We start from the raw sequence: 12618 nt of genomic DNA on the forward strand, positions 1-12618 counted from the left end.
GTGCGCAGCTCTAGGTGGCAATCGCCCCTGAGCCTTCGTGCCCGACTCCGGGAATCCCCAGGACCCGCACAGGCTCCTTCTTCCTCGCTACCGGGGTCAGCTCACATCTGCCCCAGGCATAGCCTTTGTGGGGTTTACCTTCGATGATCGCCCAAGCTGTCGTTTTAATTGTCTGTCACACGTCTTCATCTCACATTTACCACGTTAAAAACTTACCCCGTCTAGCCATCCAGAGATAAAACAATCCTATTCTTTGCCTATTGAGTGCCACTGGCCTCCACACACCCTGACCTTCTGACATTGACCACGGTTGGGCAATCCTCTGACCCCTCTCCTAGCCAGCTATTCCACTACCCAGATGAACCACAAACTCCTGTCCACCCATTTGGCCTTCCAGATATTTCTGTCATGTAATTCAAGCTCTTGCCTTGGCTCACCAGTATAACTAGTCATCCCTCCCTAGTCCTGGCCTAGGATAGGGTGACCCTCCACATTTTATCCATAGCCCAGGTCAATGGTTTAAACCACAATTATTCACACTGGGCCTGTCCTGGATGTTGGAAGTCCCAGACATGGATTAGAATGACCAGCAGGAATATGAACAATGGAGATGGATTGTGCTGTGAACATTGGTCATGTGGGGCCCACCGCCCACTCTAGAAGCCAAATGAAAACATTTCCTCTCCTATCTTCTTGGGAGTTACTATGCTATACCTCTTCAGACGTTCATGGGAAATGCGCAGTATGAAAAAACCATGCATACATTTAAAAATAAATTGCACTACAATAAGCTGATCCTTTGTATAATCATTTAGTTATCTTTATTTGAGAGGCAGAGGGAAAGAGAGGCAAAGAGAACTCTCATCTGCTGATTCACTGCCCAAATGTCTGCAATGGCTGGGGTTGGGAACTCAGTCCAGGTCTCCCACGTGGGTAGCAGGAACCCAGCTACGTGAGCCTTCATGGCTATCTCCCAGGGTATGCATTAGCAAGAAGCTGGAATTGGGAGTGGGACTGGAACTTAACTCCAGATACTCGGAAAAGCCTGTGCTGCAGTCCCACCGGGTAGGGTAAGGGTATAGGATGATGGCATCCCATGATATGCCCGTGATCCACTGATGTGATCTTGTCTATGTTTTGCCTCCCATGATTGCTGCTTGTTTTCACAGCCTGTTCTGAATACTTTCTGTTATTCTATAGAAGTGTCAGGTTAACTTTATAACCTCCATAATGCCTGAAGGTGCCCTTTGCTGTTTTCTATTTGACCACCACCCCCGGCCCGGTGAGAGCAGGCCGGGAGACTTTCTGGGAACTGTCAGGCTTTGATGGTTCAGGTTGATTTACCATGTCCTGCTCAACAGCACAGTCTACACCTGTAAATCAACTTATAAAAATAATAATGGCTGAATGTTACCCTCCTGCCTTCTCCTTGGTCCTGTTTATCCCTCCAGCAAATGTGACTGTGGTTTATGGCTTTCAAAGTCCAACCCTTGCTTCTGCTCGGGTGGAGGGAGCTTGAGGCATTAGCCTGCTCCGGCTTGCTGGCTAAATAAAGGACACATTCCAAATTTTCAGTACATGGGGCTTCTCTGTGACTTGCTTCACATATAAATCAATAAATTATTTTTCTCCTCCCTCAAGCCAACCAGATCTCTTCTGTTGTTTGCTAAGGAAAACCTCGACTGATAAGGGAGCAGATGGGTTCATTCCCCACTTGCCTGTTTCAGCGCTTGGACTCTTCCCTTTGAGTCCAAAATGCAGCATAACACCTGTCAGCTCGCTTTTGTCTTAGGAATTCATTTATCAGGCCTGTTGATAGATTGTTTCATGTACTCTAGTGTCTCCTCTCCTCTTTTTTAATAATAATAACTTTCTGAGAGGCAGAGAAGCAGGGAGGGAAGGAGTAAGGGAGAGAGAGGGAGATAGAGGGCTTCCATCCTCTGGTTTACTGCCCAGATGCCTGTCATGGCTTGCACCAGGCACAAGCTGGGAGTCAGGGAGTCAGTCCAGATTTCTTACATGAGTCCCAGGAACCCAGCTAATTGACTCCTCACCTACTGCCTCCCAAGGTGTGCATTAACAGGAAGCTGGATCAGAAGTGCAGACAGGACTCCATTCCATGCACTGTGATATGCGATGTGGTACCTTAACTACTAGGCCCAATGGCCACCCCAACTTCACAATCAGCATACAACGAAGTGCACAGATTCTTAAGGTTCACAGACAGGATTTTAGAGAGCTGTGTATACACCTAGGTAAGGACCACTAAAAACAAGATATAGAACATGTCTGTCAACCCAGAAAGCACCTTCATTCCTCCTTCCTGGTGAACCCTTCCTGCCCTAGACACTAGCACTTGATCACTGTCAACCTGGCTTAGTTTTGCCTGTTCTAGAACTTCATAACAACAGAATCATATTGCATAGACTTATTCTTTTGTGTCTTTTTTTTTTTTTGCTAAATGTGTTTTAATATTTATCCACATGTTTGAGTTTATGACTGTCACTGCAGCCCAGGGAACAAAGTTGGGTGGACCTAACTCTCTCCACATGGCTGAGATTAGGGGACAAGGTAGCATCTCCAAAGAAAGTAAAAGTCATTATTATAGGAAGAAAGAAGAATGGATGCTAAATGGCATGTACAGTGGCCATATGTCTTCATTTTATTACCCCATTTAATGCTGGATATATATGCTGGGTAATTTTTTGCAAAGGAGAGCTGTAAATAAATGTCACATAACCAAGATATCTGATTAGGAACACAAAGGTTGAGTTTGGTAGAGGTAAGCATCTAAAAGAAAATATTGCAATATTCCCCTGTCATAGAACAAATACAACCAAGAATTAGGTTCAATGACGTAGGCAGCTGATTTAGTGTATCTACCATGTTCTCAGCAGTTTTTCCTTTTCAAAGGTGTGTGAAGGTGGAGAGCCTTTTGTGTATCCGTCCACATTTCCTGCCTCTGTGTTAATTTTCTTCAAGTGTCTGTAAAATATATGACCTAAGAGCATAGAGTTAAGCGTTGGTGCCAGGACAAAAACCTGATATCCAGATCAATAGCAAAATCATTAGCAATACCTGTCCAGTTCTAGAATCTTCTTCTGGAATGCATCATTCTTGTTTTTAGCAGATAGTGCTTTATGGGAGTACTTCAAAAAGTATTTTGAAAAATGAAATTAAACCATAAGCATATATTTTTGTGGGAAAAAATGTTGAAATCCATGCATTCTCTTTTTGAAAGGAAAAGTTAGAGAGAGGAAGAGACAGAGGGAGTGAGAGAGATTTTCTGTCACTTGGTTCACTCCCCAGATGGCTGCAATGCACAAGACTGGGCCAGGCCAAGCCAGGAGCTTCATCCAGGTCTTCCACTTGGATGCAGGGGACCAAAGACTTGGGCCATCTTCTGCTGCTTTCCCAGGCACATTATCAGGGAGCTGGGTCAAAAGTGGAACAGCCAGGACTCGAACCAGTGCTCATATGGGATGCTGCTGTTGCAGATGGCAGCTGAACTCTCTAGGCCACAACACTGGCCCCAGTGCATAGTTGTTTTTTTTTTCTTCATGATTTGCATTTTCCATGAACCTTTTAAAGACTCCTCTTTTTTTTATTATTATTATTATTCATCCTCCTTAGCAATCCTGACTGTTCTCTCACTGATCTATACTGAAGGAATAATATGTGCAAAAGTACAGATAGTGGTACTACAGATGTTACAGATAGGAGTATAGCTGGTTTTGAGAAGGCAAAAAGCCATGGAGGAATAGAAGTATGGGGCAGAGATGGAAGACAGGAGACTGGAGAGGCAAGTAGGTCCTGGATTATATAGGACCTCAGAAGATAAATAACCATTTATAAATATTATTTACCTTTAATTTTTAATTTATCTTTATAAATATTATTATTTATCTTTATCTATTATTTATCTTTAATTTAGTAAACTTGATTTCCAGTCGTTATATTGATTTTTCACAGTTTTCTTCTGTGGACTATTACCTTAATTAACATAGGTTTGTTAGTACTTGTTACTGCTAATACATTCAATGAAGATTATGAAAGTGAGAAAACGTTTGTTTGTTTGTTTGTTTATTTTGACAGACAGAGTGGACAGTGAGAGAGAGACAGAGAGAAAGGTCTTCCTTTGCCGTTGGTTCACCCTCCAATGGCTGCCGCGGCCAGCGTGCTGCCGCTGGCGCACCACGCTGATCCGAAGCCAGGAGCCAGGTACTTCTCCTGGTCTCCCATGCAGGTGCAGGGCCCAAGCACTTGGGCCATCCTCCACTGCACTCCCGGGTCACAGCAGAGAGCTGGCCTGGAAGAGGGGAAACGGGGACAGAATCCGGCACCCCTACTGGGACTAGAACCCGGGGTACCAGCGCCACAGGTGGAGGATTAGCCTATTGAGCTGTGGCACCGGCTGAGAAAATGTTTAAAACTATATTAAGTACAGCCGAGCTTATAGGGACATGAGGAAGACAAATTCATGAAGGTCCGGTCTGAATGAGTCAGGTGTGGGAAACACTGGTGCGCTGGGCATTTTCCATTCACTCCAGCATTGCTGACCCACTTTCAGCTCTGTACCTTCTTCTGCGACCCTCAGCTGACCTTGAAGACCTGCATCACCCTTGTCCTCTGGCTTCTGGTGGGATCTGGCCAACAGCAAGCAAGAGCAGGAGACTGAAGGCAGGAAGAGTAAGAAGTTAGAGTCTCAATTCTCCCTGCAGGGTTGCTGGGGGCCTGGCCCTTTACCAAAGCTCCTAATTCCTGTCTCATGGCCTCCTTTAGGGCTACGGCACTCCCTCTGGGCTCCAGTAACCACCTGCTCACCTCACTCCCTTAGACATAGGTGTGGTAATGGCCTCCTGCTGCTTCTAGTACTGGGGCAAGCACCCTTCTTCTCGGGTTTTCTTTAACCCTCCCCAAGCCCTTAAATCATCTGTCTAAATTGCTCTCAGTTGCCCCCATGGGTGCATGTTCTCTGTTTCCTGCCAGGTCCTTGACTGATGTACCCAGTCTAGCAGAAAGTAGGAACTTTGAAGCAAAACAGAAGTAGGTTTGAAGCCTCTCCAGCCACTGCCTACCTGTATGACCTTGGCCAAGTCCAAGTAGATAAGCCCTGTGTTCATTAACGCGGGAAGACTCTGCTCTGTGAGGCCAACACATCTATCTCCTCGCTCTAGCCCCAGCTCCAGGGCAGTGTTTCACACTTAGCAGATGTTCTGGAAGAAAGTTTTTCATGGATAGGTTTCCTTATTTTATACGTGAGCCTGAGAAGGAGAGTCGTGGTCCATTTGTCAGTATTCTGACTTTACAGAAGATGCCCAAGGATGTGGCACAATTTGTGAAGTAACGAGCCTCAGACATACTCTTTCATGAGGCAGCATGGGATGGTTGAGGCTAGTTAAAAAAAAAAAAAAAGAAGAAGAAGAAGAAGAAGAAAGAAAGTGGGGCCGGCACGCCATGGCATAGCCGGTAAAGCCACCTCCTGCACTGTGGGCATCCCACAGGGCTCTGGTTTGTGTCCTGGCTGCTCCACTTCTGATCCAGCTCTCTGCTATGGCCTGGGAAAGCAGTGGAAGATGGCCCCAGTCCTTGGGCCCCTGTACCTGTGTGGGAAATCCGGAAGAAGCTCTTGGCTCTTAGCTTCGGATCAGCACAGCTCCAGCCATAGCAGCCATCTGAGGAGTGAACCAGCAGATGGAAGACCTCTCTTTCTCTCTCTCTCTCTCTCTGCCTCTCTGTAACTCTGCCTTTCAGATAAATAAATCTTAAAAAAAAAAAAAGAAAAAACCAGAAAGTAGTAATAAAAGGAGAAAACATAGCAAGGAACTCACTCGCAGAGGGAGCCCTGCTTGTACCGCCCCCACGTCCTTGGAGATCTCATCTCCATCCCCAGTGTCACCCCCACCTCAAAAGACAGTTCCCTTCCAGGGAGAAATCCTGTTGAGCCAGCATGTCTTGTTTCCAATGCACAGAAAGCAACATGAAAGAAGACACATAAAGCAATCCGAACGTCCCAGGGAGGAGACAATGAAGAAGAAACCAGATGGACAGAAGGTTTATGCAAAACAGAAAGAGCAGAGAAGCCAAAGAAGAGGTGATGAGAGGATATGACCATTTCCTAGGGCTCATGTCTCAAATGGCCACAAACTGGCAGCTTATGATGGAAAGTTATTCTCCCACAGTTCCAGAGGCTAGAAGTCAGAAATCAAGGTGTCAGCAGGGTCCGGTGCCCTCTGGAGACTCTGGGGAATTCTATGTGGCCTCTTTCGGCTTCCAGAGGCTGTAGGCATTCCTTAGTGGGTGGCTGCAACTCCAATCTCTGCCTCTGTCTGCACGTGGCTTCTCCATGCTCCTGTGTTTTCCTCCCTCCTCTTAGCAGGACATTTGCTGTTGGACTGAGGCCACCGGAATGCTCCAGGATGATCTCATCTCCAGATCCTTAATGACATCAGCATGACCTCCTTTTCCAAAGGTCACACTCTCAAGTTCTAGGGGTTAGGAATTGGACATAAACTTTAGGTGGCTACCATTCAGCCTACTGCACATGGCAAACAGGACAAATGTTAGGCAGATACTAAGCAAAAGAGTTGCATGATGAACTCTACACCTGATGGATAAAGAAAGTCAGGAAGAAATGAAGACAAGATTGACTTCCGGTGGAAGCTCTTGCTGAAAGAATCTATAGGGGGAGGGTTTGGTCTGAAGCAGCATGCAGGAAACAGGAAGAGGAAGTGCATGTGAAAGACCTTACTTAAAAAGAAATGGGGGCTGGCATTTTGGCATAGCAGGTTAAGTCGTCACCTGCAAAGCCAGCATCCCATATGGGCACTGGTTCGAGACCTGGCTGCTCCACCTCCAATCGAGCTCCCTGCTACATAGGAGACCTGGAAGAAGCTCTGGGCTCCTGCCTTTGTCCTGGCACCGCCCTGGTCATTTCAGCTATTTGGGGAGTGAATGAGCAGATGGAAGCATGCGCGCTCTCTCTCTCACTGCCTTTCAAATAAATTTTAAAAATCTTTTCTCTTTTTTTCTTTTCTACTGTGCAACCCACTTCAGTGCCAACACCTAAGGACAGATGCCAGCCAATGGTTTGGGATCATAGATTGCTCTGCCATGGAATATTATGAGACGCCCAGGGGAACCGGCCTGCCATAAATCCAAACCCATGCATTAAAAAATTCTTATTAAAAAAACCAACTCTGTCTATCTGAAGTTCTCTACAATAATAATGACAGAGTATACATTTTTGAGGTATGAGATTCAGGTAGAAGCGCTGGCTTGCGCACTGATTAGTTCAATACACATTGAGGGCATTGGTAAAAAATCTGTTTATCTCAGAGGTTTATCTGCAAAATTTAAATGAAACACCACTTGAGAGGGCTGTATAAGTTATTGTTAAGGGTTCAGGTCATGGCATCCCTCCTCCTCATCTCAAATCTTGGCTCTGCCAGCCTTCAGTGCACAGACTTTGGGCAAATGCCTTAGTCTGTGTAGTCTTGCTTTTTCCATATATAAAGTGCACATGATAAAAATTACCTAACTCACAGCATTTCCAGTGAAGAATTGAGATGATTCAAAAAAGCACTCAGCATCCAGCATAAAGTAAGCACTGCAGAATATTAGCAATTATCTTATTCTGGGAAAGACCTTAAGGAAGTTCACAGTGCTATGGCAGCATGGTTTGCAGTGCTGTCCACACATGAACATCCCTGGACCTTATAGACAAGCAAAGATATTTGCCCTTTAAAATAGCTTGGGTGATGCTGCTACCAAACTACAGGAGAAATTCACTGGGGAAGGACATGTTATTATGATCCACTTCCTAATGGTACACATTTTCTAATAATACCCATTTTCTAATAATATCCATAAAGAGAACATAGTCTTCACCTTAGGACATATAGTGTCCTGAAGAAAACTGGGTTTCAACTGTCTTACTGGAAAAACAAAAACAAGAAACACATTTATAGGGGCTGGCATTGTGGCACAACTGATTAAGCCACCACTTTTGATGCCTGCTCCATTGCCAGTTCCTGGTTGATTTACCTGGGAAGGCAGAGGAAGATGATCCAACTACTTGGGCTCCTGCCACCCACCTGGGAGCCCTTGATGGAGTTCCTGGCTCCTGGCTTCCCAGCCATTGCAGCCATTTGGGTAGTGAGCCAGTGGATGGAAAATCTCTCTCTTTATTTCTCTCTCTCTCTCTCTCTCTCCCCCTCCCTCCCTCCCTGCCACTTTGCCTTTCAAATAAATTTTTTAAAAAATTTTAAAAGCCCACATTTATATAGTCCTTTGTATTTCCCAATTACTTTAAATCACTTTTTACATAATAATGCACTGAATACAACAACTTTATGAAGGAGGAATTATTACCACAGACACTGAAGCAGATGCACAGAGAGGTTAACTAGCTCACGGAAAGTTGCCCAGTTACAAAGTGGAAGAGCTAGCACTTGAACTACAGTCTTCTGTCTTAGACAACTATATCAAATAGATTATCTCAAGGCTATGGTGTTTCTGAAAGCATGTCAACTCTTTAAAGCTTGGTGACCTTATCTATAAAATGAGGATTGTTATATACCTTACTGCATAGGGGGCTTCTGAAAATTAAGTGAGCTATGGCATATAAAGCACTTAGCAGTGTATTTAGAACAAATAAATTGCATCTATGCGCTAAGGGAAATTTAGCCATTATTATTGATCATTTTAATACCATTAATTATTCAGGTTCATGGAAATACAGCATAGATGCCAACTTAGGTCTAATGAGAATCTGAAATACCTGAGCTTATCTGTCCAGTTACTGAGACAGACTACCTGGAATCTACTTGCTGGGGTCTGAGGAGCTTCTTGGGAGACGATGCCTCCAAAGAAAAGAAAGATCCAGGTACGAAAAGTTTCTTATTTAAAACAAATTTCACTTATTTACTTATTTTCATTTTTATTTGAAAGAGACAGAGAGATGGACAGATCTCCCATTTGCTGGTTCTCTCCCCAGGGCTAGAACGCCATCTGGGGCTCCCAACTAATTAAACCATCATCTATGCCTTCCAGAATGTGCATTAGCAAGGAGCTAGATGGGAAGCAGAGGAGCCAGGATTAGAACCAGGCCCTCTAATTATGGGATGCAGGCATTCCAAGTGGTACCTTGGAATACTGTGCCAAACACCCAGCCCAGGCAAGGCAGCTTCATGCAGTAAGAAAGTCATCAGAAGGAAGGGTGACCCAGAGACCATGTGGGATCTGTTGTCACATTTACCTCCACAGCCTCTGTTAGTTTCCCACTGTCACGTGTAAGAGTCTGATGGTACATGGGGGACTTACAAAGCCAAAAGCCCTGTTTCACTAACATGCACACAAAAAGCTGTGCAAGGTACTTAAGCATAAGTAGTGCTGCTTGGAGGACTCCTTTAAATAAAGGAAAAGCTGGGGCTGGTGCTGTGTTATAGCGGGTAAAGCTGCCACCTGTGAGTCCCAGCTTCTCCACTTCTGATTCAGCTCCCTGCTAATGGCCTGGGAAAAGCAGCGGAGGGTGGCCCAAGTGTCTGGAACCCTGCCACCTACATGGGAGACCTGGACGGAGCTCCTGGCTCTGCCTTCAGCCTGGCCCAGCCCTGTCTGTTGCAACCATCTGAGGGAGTGAACTAGTGGATGAAAGATTTCTCTCTCTCTCTCTCTCTGCCTTTCAAATAAATAAATCTTCAAAAATTAAAAGGAACAATGAAAGGAGACACTGTATGCTTTCTTCATCCAGAGAGTATTCCCTACGCCTTACACTGCTCAAGAAACTGGGAGCCCCGAGCTCAGGAAGAGGAGGGAGGGAGAGCTGGGAAGAGAAGCAGTCTTGCCAAATGCCGCACATGGGACCTGCTTCCGAGAAACACATAAAGGCATTCTATAGGCTGTGTGTCTCTAGCAGTGCCTGAAGGAAACTCAAACTGATAACGCAAATTACAACCTAGCAATGACTAGAGGAAGTCAGATTACAGAGCATTTCACGGTTACTGATGCAAGCACTGATTAGAACAACATTTAGGAACAAAAAGTACCTTAGATGGGATTGGGGTGGGGAAAGAGAGAGAGCACTGCAGGGAAGAATCCCTGGCAAATCCCCCAACTCCTGGGAGCCGCCACACTCTGGATTTGTCGCAGCTACAAAGCACCAGAGGGCGCCAGAGAAGGTGGAAACAGTATTTCCCAAGGACCCACTTGGTGGTGGAAAAGTCCCTCCCATCCTTAACAAGAGGTTTACTGTTTATTCTCTTGATTATCAAGACGTGGAATGACTAAGCATGTAAGTTTGCTGACCAGTACTTTCGCTGGGGAGCGGGGTAGTTCACAGTTGAAAAAGGTAAAATAAATAAGTGATGTTAGAGAATGCAAAAAGTAAAGGAGTTTGCTGGTAATAAATTTGTCCATGTACCAAACACTTCTTAGTTGTTTCCTGTGTGCTTGGTGGTGTGTTAGATGCTGTGGGCAGGAAGATAGACAGACTCATAATTTTCTCTTGATCCCATTAGTGACATTGGAAATTAAATTTTTTGTGGGATTTTTATTTTCCCTAATTGAAATTCTTCTACTCTTTACCTTTCACCTAGTAATACACATCCATGACCACATTCACATCATATCCGGAGAAAGTATGTGCAATGTTTGAGAGGAAAGGCTGTGGAGTAAGACAGCTGAATTCAATTCTTACTTCTTTCACTTTAGCTATTATCCTCCTCGTGCCTTAGTCTCCTGATCTGTAAAATGGAACTATAACAGTATAGTACCTGCCTCATTGGGTGTTGTGAAGGTTGTATGAGATCACCCATGCGAAGTGCCTGGAATCGCGTCATGTTTAAGAGCTCTGTCTCTGTGAGTTCCTGTTTAGATACAACCCACACTGCAATCACAGAATCACACCACAGCAGAGCTGGAACAGAAATCTTATCTAATCTGATCCCCTCATCTTACAAGTGAGAAAATTAAATTCTGCCACTTGCTAGCTGTGCACACTTGGAGAAGTTCCTAACCTTTCAAGTAAGGAAACTAATGGCTCTACCTCTCAAAGCTGTTGAGAGAATTGAACAAGATGAGGCTGGTGTTTTGGCATAGTGGGTTAAGACACCTCCTGAGATGCTGCCATTCCATATCGGAGCCATGGTTTGACTTCATGCTGCTCCGTTTCTGATCCAGCTCCAGGTTAATGTTCCTGGGTAAGCAGTGGAAGGAAGATGACTTAAGTACTAGGACCCCTGACATCCACATGGGAGACCTGGATGGAATTCCAGGCTGGCTGAGCCCTGGCATGTGGTCCCTGGCAGAATGAACCAGCAGATGGCCAATCTCTCGTTCTCACTCAGTCACTCTCTTTCAAATAAATAATAAAATAAATCTTATAAAACAAAACAAACAAAAAAACCAAGGCACCCAGATTAAGACCACCAGAGACCACCCGGAATCAGTGTTCAGTTCTTCCATGCTATGGTGAACCAACAAACTATAAACCTGAGGCTTTCAGAGAAAACTGGCCAAGTAATTTCAGATTTTACCATCACCCCTCTCACCAGACCAAACAAATGGCAAACTACAAAGACTATCTTTGCAATAGTCACACAATGGAAGGGACACATACCTTAAACTTCAAAGTGACAGCTGGAGAAAGACCTCAGACATCACAGCACGCTTGGATTTCTCCCTTTCTGTGAGGAGGACAGGATACCAGAGACTGTGAGGTGGACAGCATGAGGAGAGGACATGGAATGTCCCTTGAGGCTAAAAGTCCCTCTCAGCCATGACATAAAAAGAAGGCACACATATTGCTTTCCTGGTTGAAAAGAAAGATGAGGTAAGTATGTCTTTTTTTGTTTGTTTGTTTTTTAAAGATTTATTCATTTATGTAAGAGGCAGAGTTACAGAAAGATACAAGGAGAGACAGAGAGAGGTCATCTCTCTGCTGGTTTACTCTCCAAATGACCCAATGGCTGGGGCTGGGCCAATCCAAAGCCAGGAGCCAGGAGCTTCTGGTCTCCCATAAGGGTGCAGGGTCCCAAGGACTTGGGCCATCTTCCATTGCTTTCCCAGGCCATAATCAGAGAGCTGGATGAGAAGAGGAGCCGCTGGGACACAAATCTGTGCTCTTTTTTTTTTCTTTCAGTTTTTTTTTTAACTTTTATTTAATGAATATAAATTTCCAAAGTACGACTTATGGATTACAATGGCTTCCCCCCCATACTGTCCCTCCTACCCACAACCCTCCCCTTTCCCACTCCCTCTCCCCTTCCATTCACATCAAGATTCATTTTCAATTATCTTAATATACAGAAGATCAGCTTAGTATACATTAAGTAAGGATTTCAACAGTTTGCTCCCACACAGAAACATAAAGTGAAAAATAGTAGATGATTTTCTTTAAATGATGATGAAATCAGATCAGACCTATTGTCATGTTTAATCCCAGCGAGAGTCAAGTTGGGAATTGATAATTTCTTTTTTTTTTTTTTTTTTACAGAAGATCAGTTTAGTATGCATTAAGTAAAGATTTCAACAGTTTGCACCCCCATAGAAACACAAAGTGAAATATATTGTTTGAGTACTCGTTATAGCATTAAAACTCAATGCACAGCACATTAA

General features: G+C 44.5%; 1 non-coding gene across 1 annotated transcript; it reads right to left on the reverse strand.

Moving 5' to 3' along the window:
- Positions 1-7036: 7036 nt before the first annotated feature.
- On the reverse strand, positions 7037-7169 carry LOC127485210 (small nucleolar RNA SNORA42/SNORA80 family). Its single transcript, XR_007912361.1, has one exon. It is a non-coding gene; the product is annotated as a small nucleolar RNA SNORA42/SNORA80 family (small nucleolar RNA).
- Positions 7170-12618: the final 5449 nt, after the last annotated feature.

The sequence above is a fragment of the Oryctolagus cuniculus genome, chromosome 1, assembly GCF_051225735.1.
Source record: "Oryctolagus cuniculus isolate XC-2025 breed Fujian yellow rabbit chromosome 1, ASM5122573v1, whole genome shotgun sequence".
Taxonomy (NCBI): Eukaryota; Metazoa; Chordata; class Mammalia; order Lagomorpha; family Leporidae; genus Oryctolagus; species Oryctolagus cuniculus.